The 15049-nt window shown below is 46.3% G+C and overlaps 1 protein-coding gene across 1 annotated transcript in view; it reads left to right on the forward strand.

Annotated features, from left to right (window-relative positions):
- The window catches only part of FSIP1 (fibrous sheath interacting protein 1), a 261319-nt gene that overhangs the window by 210892 nt on the left and 35378 nt on the right, over positions 1 to 15049 (forward strand). The window contains exon 14 of the transcript XR_008849005.1: positions 1402 to 1491. The gene's annotated coding sequence lies outside the window, so the exon portion shown is untranslated. The remainder of the gene's footprint in view (positions 1 to 1401; positions 1492 to 15049) is intronic.

The raw sequence follows: 15049 nt of genomic DNA on the forward strand, positions 1-15049 counted from the left end.
GGGATTTGCTTCTAAACTGGGCGTTTCCCGAGACACGTGTCATCAGAGAGCACTTAGACAGAAAAGAACAACTCAACTTCAGAAGCTCATAAGTACTGAAAGGATTAAGATTTTTTAAATAGAAGTAATTTACAAATCTGTTTAACTTTCTGGAGACAGTTGATATATAAATGTTTTTTTTTTCCTTGTATAACCCCTTTAAGGTCTCTGCGTCACTGGTCACCTCCATGGGCCCTGGCTGAACTGTATAGACCAGTGGTCTCCATTGCCTGCGGACCTTCAGATGTTGCAAAACTACAACTCCCAGCATGCCCGGACAGCCAACGGCTGTCCGGGCATGCTGGGAGTTGTAGTTTTGCAACTTCTGGAGGTCCGCAGGTTGGAGACCACTAGTATAGACTTTACATCTGTCTACCCTCAGTAAGGCTACCGTTTTCCTTAATTTGGCGTCGGAGTCATTATGCCCCACGTGCCTAGCCCAGGATCCAGCGGTATACCTTCGGGTGGTATCGAGGATAAACCACACCCTGGCGTCACGAATACAAGGGGTTAATGCCATCTGCCCCAAGGGTAACAACATCTGCCCTGCACCACACACCCCCGTTACCACATTTCCAAAAGATAAATTCCAGCCTTCATCTCGAAACCTGTAGTGTGCATGTTCCCATGTGATGGTTCGCTCCACAGTCTGTTTGTTTTCCTTGCGTCGTGCGGGTCTCACAGGGTATTGTGCTTATAAGTGCATGGATGACTAGATAGAAAACATTCTGCCACAAGCTGCAGGTAACATCTGCATATAGTTGTGATAATTCATGGCTTAAAAATGCAAACACTTCTTTCCAATGGCACAAAGGCCTTTGCCTCGGCTTTTGCTGGATACGGGGATGAGTCTGTCATGGTAATCTATAGCGCAGTGTGCATGTACGGTATTAAAGGAGTATTCCAGGAAAAAACTTTCTTTTATATATCAACTGGCTCCAGAAAGTTAAACAGATTTGTAAATTACTTTTATTAAAAAAAATCTTAATCCTTTCAGTACTTATGAGCTTCTGAAGTTAAGGTTGTTCTTTTCTGTCTAAATCCTCTCTGATGACACGTGTCTCGGGAAACGTCCAGTTTAGAAGCAAATCCCCATAGCAAACCTCTTCTAAACTGGGCGTTTCCCGAGACAGGTGTCATCAGAGAGGATTTAGACAGAAAAGAACAAGCTTAACTTCAGAAGCGCATAAGTACTGAAAGGATTAAGATTTTTTAATAGAAGTAATTTACAAATCTTTTTTACTTTCTGGAGCCAGTTGATATATATAAAAAAAGTTTTTTCCTGGAATACCCCTTTAAAATATAAGAAAGTATTATTGGGCATAACAGTTTAGATGTATTTAATCTTAAATATATTTACAGGTGGCCCGTCGAAGCACCAAACATCGGTGTCGCCTCTCAGTGGTACCCCCCGATAACATCTATGCGTCCCCCCATGATGTACTGATTGCTGTGAGTATGTACAAATAAATGTGCTGAAGTTGGAAGAACGGTGAGTCGCCGGCTTTTCATTTCCTCTATCAAGTTTCATTTATCATCCCTTCTATGCAAGCCTGAGCACCACGTATCCACAGTTTATACCGCACATAGAGACTTTGTATCCAGTGCAGGTGGTACACAAGTAGGCAGTGCCGAATCCCTTCATCTTGTCTTTCAAGATTTGTAAATTACTTCTATTTAAAAATCTTAATCCTTCCAGTACTTATCAGCTGCTGTATGTTCCAAAGGAAGTTCTTTTCTTTTTGAATTTCCTTTCATTTCCTGTCTGACCACAGTGCTCTCTGCTGACACCTCTGTACGTTTTAGGAACTGTCCAGGGTAAGGGTGTTGAGGCCATTGTAAGTTGAGGGATCACTGTATGGGATTACAGAAGAGAGAACATTCTCCATCTAATTCCCAGCATTTTACAAAAAGTCAACGTGTCAATCTTCTGAGGGCTCCTAAGGACAAGATGTTTAGATATATTCTGACTGAAGAGTTCCAGGATGGTTGCGGATTGTATTACTGGCACTGGCACGGATGTGTAATGCCCAGTTTGTGTTTGAGGAATGTTGCTGGGAATATCTTATGGACGTGTGAATATAATACATATGTATGAATTTCCGTATATAGTTTCTAACATGATGGTGTCCAGAAAGTATTTCCAGCGTACCTTGTAGCCTCGCTGGCAGATCGCTCCGCACCCTAAATCCACTTCTGTAAACTACAATGATGAGAAGGGACTCATAGTTTTGGTTACATTAAACCTTGTACTTATGTAGAGTAAATGTAGCCTAGGATATTTACATAGTCAACAAGGTTAAAATTAGGTTTCCTGCTCAACCCACCGGCTCTCTACATTGTTTATGAAGACGCTTGAAAGGTTATGGGGTTCTGAGATCATTTTGGAGTGCAAAGTTTGGACTTATAAATGAAGAAGAAGAATTTGCTCTCATGCCTCTATCGGCCGACACCCGGGACATGCAGTTCCGGGCGCCGGGCAGGTGAATTTTTCCGACCCTTAGCCCGGCTTCGGGCAAGCAGGGCCGGACCTGACAAGCACTGTGGCGCTCTGCAGACCGTATGGAGCGGGCTCGCGACTCCTGCCCGCTCCATACTCTGCAGCCCCCGGCTGTAAAAACTTGCGTCCTCCGAATGCAGAGCAGGGAAGATAAGAAGCTTTGCACGTCCTATCTCCCCTGCTCTGCCTTCTTGCTCCCCGTGCGGACCTGCGTCCTCTGCCTTCGCTCCGCACAGCTCTAGCTTCAGAGAGCAGAGGGGAGGAGCGGACGTAAGTCTGCACGGGGTGCAAGTTTCCAGCCAGCATGCAGCACTTAGCAGCCTGTATGGAGCGGGCTCCAGACTCCTGCCCGCTCCATATTCTGCAGCCCCCGGGTGTTTTCAGTAGCCGGGGGCCGCCACTAATAACCAGCATGCGGCGATCACCACGGCCGTTCTATTAACCCTCTAGATAACCCTTTGACAGCGGCATCTAAAGGGACATGTGTATGCTCCCTTAGGCAGGGTTCATACTGCAGAATACATACTGCATAGATTCCGAGACTGAATTAGTCGGCACTAGGACTGCATGGACATTGCCGTTCCCTATAGACCACAATGTATTCCATTCATATCCTGCTGAAAGAATAAACAAGATCATTATCACGGCGGCATAATTCCCTAATGACAGCAATGGGATTCCGCTGTTGTCATGGTGAATTTATACATTAAATAATATTGCAGGTTATAATCACTAGATTCTGGAGGACGGACATTGATCCAGTAGTTCAGTTCGAGTAGAGGGAGAACATCAAGCTGCTATTCTCCCCTTAGAGAAAAGAGTCAAGTCAGAATCCTGCGTCAAGGATTATTCAGCCTCCAGAGGGGTATTGGGAGGAGAGTGCTGCACATGTGCTTCATGTTTTGTCTGGATGTCGGGGGAACTTCTTCTGGATACACTTCTCTGAGTGTCATGTCTTAGTTTTTCCTAAAAGTAAGTGTGGTGTCCCAGCGGCTGTCCTGTGGCTTCAGACTGCTTCGGGCAGACCAGCCGCTCCGGTGTTGGGCCCACTGAGAGATTTCTTGTCATATTAATTATGTTTTGCACTTTATTACGAATTAATATATTTTATTTTTTATAAATCTTTTGTTGCTGTTATGCCTATCTATGTTATTTATGTGTTACCGTACCCTTAAGAGAGGAGCAGTGTGTACCCCATGTGACCCTGCCTGCCAATAGGAACCCTTAAATTCTGTCCCATATAGTGTAGTGGGGGAGGAGTTGCTCAAGTGTGGTAATGGTGTAAGGTGTGTTGTGTGCTCTAAGGGAAGGCCCAGATCTAATTTACTTTATCCGATCATTCTGCAAGGATCACCCGCACGGTGGAAGTTCATTCCCTGGCGGAAGAGGATACAAGACCTTGACAGAATCCTACCTACCAGTATCAATCATCTACTCTCAGGGCCGGCCTTAGGTGTTCAGGCGCCCTGTGCGAGCTAACCTTGTGCCCCCCCCCATTACCCCCATAAACATACACAAAGAAGAAAAAAATCTTTGCAACAAATTTTTTTTTTTAAATATTTAATCATTCCCCTTCCCCCTTAATCAGTCCCATGTCCCCCTTCACCAGTCCTTCCCCCCTTAATCAGATGCAGTATAGTTCCCCATGTTAGGTGTAGTATAGCTCCCCACAATAGGTGCAATAGAGTTCCCCCACATTAGGTGCAGTATAGTTCCCCACGTTAGGTGCAGTATAGCTCCCCACATTAGGTGCAGTACAGTTCCCCACAATAGGTGCAGTATAGTTCCCCCACATTAGGTGCAGTATAGTTCCCCCACATTAGGTGCAGTATAGTTCTCCACATTAGGTTGGCAGTATAGTTCACCACATTAGGTGCAGTATAGTTCTCCCACATTAGGTGCATTATAGTTCTCCCACATTAGGTGCAGTATAGTTCTCCCACATTAGGTGCAGTATAGTTCCCCCACATTAGGTGCAGTATGGTTCTCCCACATTAGGTGCAGTATAGTTCCCCACATTAGGTGCAGTATAGTTCCCCCACATTAGGTGCAGTATAGTTCCCCCACATTAGGTGCAGTATAGTTCCCCCACATTAGGTGCCGTATAGTTCCCCCACATTAGGTGCAGTATAGTTCTCCACATTAGGTTGGCAGTATAGTTCCCCACATTAGTTGCAGTATAGTTCCCCACATTTGGTGCAGTATAGTTCCCCACATCAGGTGCAGTATAGTTCCCCCACATTAGGTGCAGTATAGTCCTCCACATTAGATGCAGTATAGTTCCCCACATTAGATGCAGTATAGTTCCCCACATTAGGTGCAGTATAGTTCCCCCACATTAGGTGCAGTATAGTTCCCCACATTAGGTGCAGTAGAGCTCCCCACATTAGGTGCAGTATAGCTCTCCATGTTAGGTGCAGTATAGTTCTCCACATTAGGTGCTGTATAGTTCCCCCACATTAGGTGTGCAGTATAGTTGCCCCACATTAGGTGCAGTATAGTTCCCCCACATTAGGTGTGCAGGATAGTTCCCCCACATTAGGTGCAGTATAGTCCCCCCACATTAGGTGTGCAGTATAGTTCCCCCACATTAGGTGCAGTATAGCTCCCCCACATTATGTGCAGTAAAGCTCCCCCACATTATGTGCAGTACAGTTCCCCCACATTAGGTGCAGTATAGTTCCCCACATTAGGTGCAGTATAGTTCTCCAACATTAGGTGCAGTATAGTTCCCCACATTAGGTGCAGTATAGTCCCCCACACTAGGTCCAGTATAGGTCCCCACATTAGGTGCAGTATAGCTCCCCACATTAGGTGCAGTATAGCTCCCCACATTAGGTGCAGTATAGCTCCCCACATTAGGTGCAGTATAGCCCCACATTAGGTGCAGTATAGCTCCCCACATTAGGTGCAGTATAGCTCCCCACATTAGGTGCAGTATAGTTCCCCACATTAGGTGCAGTATAGATCCCAACATTAGGTGCAGTATAGATCCCCACATTAGGTGCAGTATAGTTCCCCCACATTAGGTGCACTATAGTCCCCCACATTAGGTGCAGTATAGTTCCCCACATTAGGTGCAGTACAGTTCCCCCATATTAGGTGCAGTATAGTTCCCATTATTAGGTGCAGTATAGCTCCCCACATTAGGTGCAGTATAGCTCCCCACATTAGGTGCAGTATAACCCCACATTAGGTGCAGTATAGCTCCCCACATTAGGTGCAGTATAGTTCCCCACATTAGGTGCAGTATAGATCCCAACATTAGGTGCAGTATAGATCCCCACATTAGGTGCAGTATAGTTCCCCCACATTAGGTGCACTATAGTCCCCCACATTAGGTGCAGTATAGTTCCCCACATTAGGTGCAGTACAGTTCCCCCATATTAGGTGCAGTATAGTTCCCATTATTAGGTGCAGTATAGCTCCCCACATTAGGTGCAGTATAGCTCCCCACATTAGGTGCAGTATAACCCCACATTAGGTGCAGTATAGCCCCACATTAGGTGCAGTATAGTTCTCCACATTAGGTGCAGTATAGTTCCCCACATTAGGTGCAGTATAGCTCCCCACATTAGGTGCAGTATAGCCCCACATTAGGTGCAGTATTGCCCCACATTAGGTGCAGTATAGCCCCACATTAGGTGCAGTATAGCCCCACATTAGGTGCAGCATAGCTCCCCACATTAGGTGCAGTATAGCCCCACATTAGGTGCAGTATAGCCCCACATTAGGTGCAGTATAGCCCCACATTAGGTGCAGTATAGCTCCCCACATTAGGTGCAGTATAGCCCCACATTAGGTGCAGTATAGCTCCACATTAGGAAGAAGCAGGTTCCCCAAATTCGGTAGCATTGTCGCCCCTCCCCCCCCCCCCACACACACACACACAGACAGGAAACCACACATGCGCACACACAGACAGACAGACACCCACACATGCACACACACACACACAGACAGACAGACACCCACACATAGACAGACAGACACCCACACATACACATAGACAACCTTACCTGTCCTGCTCTGCGCTTCTCTTCGGCAGCGGGCAGACGAGTGACGTCACTGACGTCCTGTGCGGGTCTGCGGAGGTACGTCACATGCGCGACGTCCCTCTTCAGACTCGGCCCGGCCAGCCAACCGGAGACGCGGAGGAGGGCGGGTAAGTGAAGCCTTCCGGTGTAATGAAGAAAACTGTGCCCTAAAGCGGAATGTGACCCTCCGCATAGGGACACAGTTGAGGGAGGGTAGTGGGAATGTAATGAGAGGGAGCGGCCTGCAAAGCAGAAAACTGTGTCCCTGTGTGGAGGGTCACATTCCCCTACAGGGCACAGTTTTCTTCATTACACCGGAATTTGGTGCTGCTTGCCTGAAGCAGGGCTAAATCCCGGGCGTCGGGCAATTCAAATTATATATACTTGGTGCGAGCTGTGTCATAGCAACAGGGGCACCGAGCGGCCGCACAGCTCGCACACCCCTAAGGCCGGCCCTGTCTACCCTCACAAGTCAGTATCAATTCATTTGGTGAAAGCACCACATGTCCCAGCAAGGCAACAGGGCTCCCAAGGGGTTATGCTGCATCCTCTCACTCTGCACCAGACTGTCTGTGTAATACCATCTGCACTCAGCTCAGTAAAGACAGTTATCCATAACCTGACATCGGTGTGTTCATTTACTCCCCATGTCTGGCCCAGGAGAAGCTGTCTCCAACCTTGGACCGTCTGTAGGATAACAGTGCCCTGGCGTCACAAAGTGATAAGGTATTTTTCTACTCCACCTGTGGTACCACATAGTTGGAATAAAGTTCTACAGGTAGTTTAGCCACAGTTCAACCCTCGTGAGAATCCTTGTTCAATAAGCTCAAAAAATTAGGAAGTTAAGCTAGAACACCAACAAGCTGTACATCAGTGACACTGCAGCAGCACCTTTCCTCTCCACCAGTTGGGAGTGACAGACTGAACTGTTGTATATTGTATTGAAGATCTGCAATTCCATAAGTAAAAGACCCAGTGCATCTTCTCCTCATCTCATGTCTGTTTTTCTGAACCTACACCATCTTGGGTGCTATTAACTTTCATTATCCAGAACCACAGTATTGGGGTGTGCATCAGGGGACCCACTTCATATACCTCCAATTTCAGAGCCTTCATTGAAAATCATGTGTGTCATTTGGAAATTAGACATTTGGCCTCAGAATGTAGCATAAAATCCAGTGATCTGAATGACTTGAAACAAGGTACTGGTCATCAGTGCTAGACTAACCAGGGCTAGGATTTCACAAACTGCAACTTAAAGGGGTACACCGCTGCCCTAGCGTTCAGAACATTTTGTTCTGAACCCTTGGAGTGGGCGGTAGGGATCGTGAGGTGATGTCATAGTCACGCCCCTCATTACGTCATACCACGCCTCCTCAGTGCAAGTCTATGGGAGGGGGCATGGTGGCCATCACGCCCCCTCCTATAAACTTGCATTGAGGGGACATGGCGTTACATCGTGAGGTGCACGGCTGTGACGTCACCACCCCCGCCGCCCGCACTAGCGTTCTAAAGGGATCCAAATCTTTGTGGCACTTTACTGATGGGAGCGTCAGAATTTGGCACTAGCAGCATAAATCAATGACCCCGTCTTGTCAAGTGCCCACAGCTCAGGCTGGTAGAGATGACAAAATGGTGTGAGGAATGGTTTCTTGGCTCACCCTGGCTCCTCTGATATCAGAGAATAGACATTTGGACAGAAGGGATTATCTATGCATTGTGGTCGTCCAAGTTGCATAGTCATGGATTAACTTCAGGACCACAGGAGTGAGTTTTTCTTGCTTCTTTGACCTTCACAGTCCCCAGATATTAATGGGGTACTCCACTGCCCCAGCATCTGGAACATTTAGTTCCGGACGCTTGGTGCTGGTGTGGGGTTGTGATGCCACATCCCTACAAAGCAAGTCTATGGGAGGGGGCGTGACAGCTGTGGAGTACTCCTTTAAGCCTAAGAACACCTCTGGGATAAGGTAGAACAGACCGTTCAGAGCAGCAGACTGTTCTACATCCATAACATTACAGGTTATGTATACTAGATTTATAGGGACAGAACGTTGATCCAGGGATTTATTCTGATGCCATATTTGGAGTCGGGAAGGAATTTTTACCTCTAGTGTGAGGGTTTTTTGCCTTCCTCTGGATCAACTCATTAGGGACTCATTAGGGATATAGGTTGAACTTGATGGACTCTGGTCTTTTTCAACCTTATGAACTATGTTACTATGTCAGGACCTCCATGTGCAGCAACTGCGAGAAGCGATCCTGTCCATATGGGCCAATACGATTTCATCACCGAGTGGAACCTATGCCGTGATGAATTGCTGCGGCTCTGAAGGCCAAAGGAGGTGACACACTACAAGAAGGGTGGCCATTCCCGCATAATGATATCCTTCCTTATCGTACAGTTCCGGACCCCTCTGTACTTTCACACATTGCCCAATTTACTGCCCAACACTGAACTAGGGGCATTGCATAGGTTTGCCAGTTCATAATATGCCAGAATATGTTACTTGTGCAGACAGAATGACGACCTACTTGGCTATTAGCATAGAGTCAGACACGCATGGAAAGGGATCAGGCTTACATACAGGATCTATGCATTCCTGGAGGCAAAGCTGAACTCTTATATCCGCCATAATTGATCAGATTTTCTTTCCTTACTGGAAAATGTTCCACTTATTTCCTGTCTACATTCTTCGGAATCAATATAATGGTCATCTGATATTATAAATACAGGTTTGCACAACAAAGAGAAGTGTAGAAGCCATTCCTCCAGATAAAGAGGTGCACGGGATATGGAAACGCAATGTGTTTCCAATTATCTTTGCAGGACCTATACTGCCCGAGCCGCATATTGTTGGGCAATAGAAAGTCCACAGCCGGTCTTTAAACTATTACAGATTTTTCTTCATCAATTATAAATAAAGTTTGAAAAAAACGCATTGTAACTTGCGTTGTACCGAAATTATTCAAAAAATAAATGCAATGAATGAACCTGGCCTTAAAGGGGTACTCCATTGCCCCATCGTTCGGAACATTTTGTTCGGAATCGCTGGATGCGGGCTGCGGGGGTCTTGACCTCACGGCCACTCCCCTCATCACGTCACGCCATGCCCCCTCAATGCAAGTCTATGGGAGGGAGCATGGATAAGATGTCTGATTGCGAGGGTCCTGCAGCTGGGACCCCCCTGATCTCTGTGCAGCACTCGGCGTTCCTTTGGGTGCGGGCTGCTGGGATTGTGACATCACGAAAATTAGACATTTGGCCTTAGAATGAAGCATAAAATCCAGTGTTCTGAATGACTTGAAACAAGGTACTGGTCACAAGTGCTAGACTAACCAGGGCTAGGATTGCACAAACTGCAGCTTAAAGGGGTACTCCGCTTCCCCAGCATTCAGAACATTTTGTTCTGAAACCTTGGAGTGGGCGGCGGGGGTTGTGAGGTCACAGCCATGCCCCTCTTGACATCACGCTACGCCCCCTCAATGCAAGTCTATGGGAGAAGGCGTGGATAAGATGTCTGATCGCGAGTGTCCCACAGCTGGGACCCCCCTGATCTCTGTGCAGCACCCTGCTTCGCTGGGTGCGGGCTGCGGGGGACATGACATCATGGCTACGCCCCCCGAGACGTCACACCACACCCCCTCAATGCAAGTCTCCGGGAGGGGGCGTGGCAGACACCACGCCCCCTCCCATAGACTTGCTTTGAGGGGGCATGACATCACGAGTGGTGTGGCCGCGACGTCACAACCCCCGCAGCCCGCACCCAGTGTTCGGATCAGGGAGTACCCCTTTAATGTTATATGAGTCCAGAACATGAGTTTTATTGATTTGCTGTAATCCCAATGTAGAGCAGTCAACCATGAAACAAATAACTATAATATGACATTTAATATTGGCAAGTGCTGCTTTCCGCTTTCTGGTGTAGCTTGGTGTCGCTGAGAGCAGAAAATATGTGAGGTGGACATCACAGGAAAAGGAAAAAAATATATGCATGGAAAGGGAGTTATCATTGAAGATAGGGGCCAGACGTCACAGTGCACTCGGGCATAGGGAATGCCCCAGCGCACCGAACCACTTCATTGGAGAAACAGATCGAGAAATTACGTTTTTAATCGCCATTGCCCATACTGTAACCCTGTACTAACAGGTCAGTGCAGGTCATTCTGATGACATATTCCCTTTATATAGGATTAAAAGAATCCCTTAGGCCATGTTCTCACATAGTATTTTGGTCAGTATTATAGTGAGTATTTTCAGCCAAAACTGGGAGTGGGTCCAAGACAAGGAAAATGTACACATTTTTCTGTAATATATATATATATATATATATATATATATATATTTTTTTTTTTTTATAGGATACAAAATCTTTAGCACCGAGGTTGACGTGCAAAACAGCTATTTTATTTTGTCTATTTAAAAATTGTAGGGTTGAAAAAAACAAGCTTGACGCGTTTTGAGCGACACATACTCTTAATCACGGCTGTGATTAAAAGGGTTTTCTGGGACTTTTACATTGATGGCCTATGCTCAGGATAAGGTGTTAATGTATGGTCAGCAGGATGCCAACAGGTGGCACCCCTGCCAATCAGCTGTTCGACCGAGCTGAGGTCTGGCAATGGCGTATACACAATAAACAGGCCTAAAATCACTTCTATAGGAGTGCCGGAGATGCCAGAGTACAGCACTCGGGTCTCTTTGGCGCTCCCATAGAGAATGAATGGAGCGTGTGCCGACCCCAGCACATGTGCCTCTCAGAGAGCCGGGCTCCATTCGGGAGATTGTGGGGGGTTCCAGTGGTCGGATCCCCCCTGTGATCTGACACTTATCCCCTATCCTGTGAATAGGGGGATAAGTTACTTTTCACTGCCGTACCCATTTCTTCAGCGTCTGCTGTACAAGGATATGCTGGGGGGGATATTTAGTAGTGTGAATGCCCTAAGAGACACTTTTAACTCCTTTTAATAATTTAGTCATGTAACTTTGACCTCCTCCAGATAGCCAATGTAAAACCCCTTTAAGAACGAGATCTTGGCTTAAAGGGGTACAGGAACATCTGGTTCAGAAGGCTTGGAGCAGTGTCTGCGATCGCAACATCACGGCCACGCTCCCTCATGATGTCACACCACGCCCCCTCCCATAGACATCAATAGAGGTGGCGTGGCGTGACGTTCCTGCGGAGTCTAAAAAGAAAGAAGATCATTGATGGTTTTCAAGTTCTAAATTTAGGATTTTGCTGTGGATCAGATGGTAATCTGAGATTTGTTAAAATCTCCCCCGCCACGCTGCTACCGTAATACGTTGAAATGCGGCCATAGTACTCTCTTTTGGAATCGACCTGAGATGTAGAAATATTTGCACAGTGAATACAAAGAACTGGCATTGGCATTCCAAGAACTACGAAGAACCAGGAGGGCTTTTTGACATTTTTGTCTTTCATTTGCATTGGTTCCACATCCATGTTAATATCCTATAGTAGCAACCGTTCAAAATGGAATGAGTGACGGCAAACTGGGGGTAACATATGTGTTTGATGTCGGATTTCTCCGGTTAATCCACTTCTACTGTATTTGCATTAAGGCCTTTGTGGAATTTTACAGTAGCCTCAGATGTGGCCAAGTTCTTCTCTCGGTAATCCCGCTCTGTCACTAAGCTCTTCAACCTTGTTTTGACAAGTGATTCTGATTAAATAGGAATCATCTGGCACACTGTTGTGATTATGAAAGGGGAAGGGTCTGAGGAGCGGGGCCAAGAACTTCTCCATATATCCCGAGTGGAACAAGTATGCACTTCATGAAGTGTTATTCCTGCCATGGATTAGATCGAAGGATGATGCCAGGGCAATTAGTGAAAGCAGTCCTCAGGCGACAAGGTGACAAATAGCAAAATATACAACAATTATTTTGGCTTTTTTTTTCGGGCCGATTTGACTGCTGTGTAATGGGGTGAAACCAGACTTTCCAATCCTATCTTAAAGGATCCTTTGGATAGGGGATAAAATGTCTAGGGGCGGAGTAACCCTTTGAGGTAACTGTTGGCCAAACTCACCAATGCTGGCAGAACTGGTTGACTCTTCACCTATATCCGCCATTGAAAACCCCCGCACGCATGGCTATGCATACATATGTATCAGGAAATTTGGAGAAATTGCTGCAGGCCAATGATCACCGGAGGAAGTTGTTGTAAGAGCCCCCAATCTATCTTGAATTCCCCCCTTTTCATTGTACAGTGAAGATATCAACAAAAAGGTCTAATAGGTAACGTGTGACTAAACCTATAAGAAATGGACCCTAGTGGCTCCGAACCAGCAAGTAATGGAGCTTTGGTATTTACTCAATCTTTAGGCCCATTATCATGTCAGAAACCCAGGCCCATTGTTGGGTTCTCTTATAGGTCCCTCCAGCTTTGTATTACAGTGATCCCCCGACCTACGATGGCCCCGACATACAATCATTTCAATATACAATGGCCTCTCAGAGGCCATCGCATGTTGAAGGCAGCATCAACATACGATGCTTTTGTATGTCGGGGCCATCGCATAAACGGCTATCCGGCAGCGCAGACTGCTTCAGCTGCTGCTGGATAGCCGTTTAATGTGCCCTGTGTGCTCCAGTGAACGTCACTCACCTGTCCCCGACATTCCGGACCGCCCTCTTTGGCTCCATTGCATGGCTGTCACTCTCCTTCATTGTCATCACGTAGCCGCGTACGCCGTCCCGTCATCCAACAGGAGTGCGCAGCAACTTGATGATGGCGATGGAGAGCGACGATCCTGGCCAGTGGTGACGGTCCTGAACGGTGAGGACACCCCGGGGGCGTGATGACAGCGACAATCCAGGGCAGCACTGACAGTCCGGAACAGCGGGGACACGTGAGTATAACATTCTATATTACTAGTGCACGGATCCCTCAACATATGATGCATTCAAGTAACGATGGTTCATTTGGAATGAATTACCATCGTATGTGGAGGGATCACTGTATTATTATTGGTTTATCATAGTTTATGTGTCATCTCAGCATAGAATAGGACTGTAAGGTTTGTTCCAATCCATTACCTTTCCAGGACCCTACTGAACTTGTTATTGGGCACGACAGAGAGTCTCGACCTTTCAATTTTATTTATGACCATGATAATAGGATTGACCTAAGAATGTGAATTTGTTCCAGGTTGTCACAGAGAAGGGGAATTGTTTTTTTTTAATGGAACACAATACATTATGTCTAAAATGGCTAAACTGCATTTCACCTTCTCTTGCTACCCTATAGCTTTCATAGAACGGAGCTGTATATTTTTCTTATCAATGTCCTACTCTGGATACCTGGTACAACTCTGATAAGGAAGGGACATGGCTATTTTCATACAACATGTGCCCTTTCCCCTACATGTCTCCTTTAGCCGAGGGAAAGGTTGGTCTAATGGATAAGGCGACTGGCTTCAGATTAGAAGATTAAGGGTTCGAGGCTCAAATCTAACCAAGGACATCATCTGCATGGAGTTTGTATGTTCTCCCAGTGCTAGTGCTGGTCTCTCCCCAGACCCTTAACATACAGTTAGGTTAAAGGGGTACTCCGGTGGAAATAATTTTTTTCAAATCAACTTGTGAAATTACTTCTATTTAAAAATCTTAATCCTTCCAGTAGTTATCATCTGTATGCTCCAGATGAAGTTGAGTTGTTCTTTGCTGTCTGGCCACAGTGCTCTCTGCTGACACCACTGTCCGTGTCAGGAACTGTCCAGAGTAGGAGCAAATCCCCATAACAAACCTCTCCTGCTCTGTACTGTTCCTGACATGGACAGAGGTGTCAGCAGAGAGCACTGTGGTCAGACTGGAAAGAACGACACAACAGTGCGGCAGAATATGTTGGAGCTACATAACTAGCTGATATGTGTGGGTCTGAGTGCTAGGAGCCCCACCAATCAGAAGTATAGAAGTCATAGGTCACCTGAGACAAAGCTCGACTGCCGGTCCATTTATTCTCTCTCTGGGACTTCCAAACATTGTCGAGCGCTGATCTTTGTGTTCAGAAGCTTGATAGACAGTAAATCATGCAGTGGCCAAACATGCATGCTATTTGGAGGACCGTCGATGTACGTTCTCGTGATTGGTGGGGCTCCCAGGGACTGGAGACCCCCCCCCCCCCCAATGATTAGTTTTATCCACCATAATATGGATAGGGGATAAGTTTTAATCTTTGGATAACCTCTTAAATATGTATGTCAAATGCCACTCCCCCTGATGAAGCATCTGCGAAACGTACGTTGGGGTATGTAGGTGTATGGCTCTAGACAGCACACATGACAGGTATTACTGCTTTGTTGTTACCCTTTTGAGCATTTTCTCTGTATTTGGGTTTTGGGTTTTTACTCTCCTTTTCTTTGTGCCATTTTCTGCCCGGCTATACCTCTTTTCATGCTCTTTTGTGTCTTGATAAGTTTTTGCTGTGGCTTTCTTGACACTTTTCATC

This window comes from Hyla sarda, chromosome 11 (genome assembly GCF_029499605.1).
Source record: "Hyla sarda isolate aHylSar1 chromosome 11, aHylSar1.hap1, whole genome shotgun sequence".
In the NCBI taxonomy this organism is placed as follows: Eukaryota; Metazoa; Chordata; class Amphibia; order Anura; family Hylidae; genus Hyla; species Hyla sarda.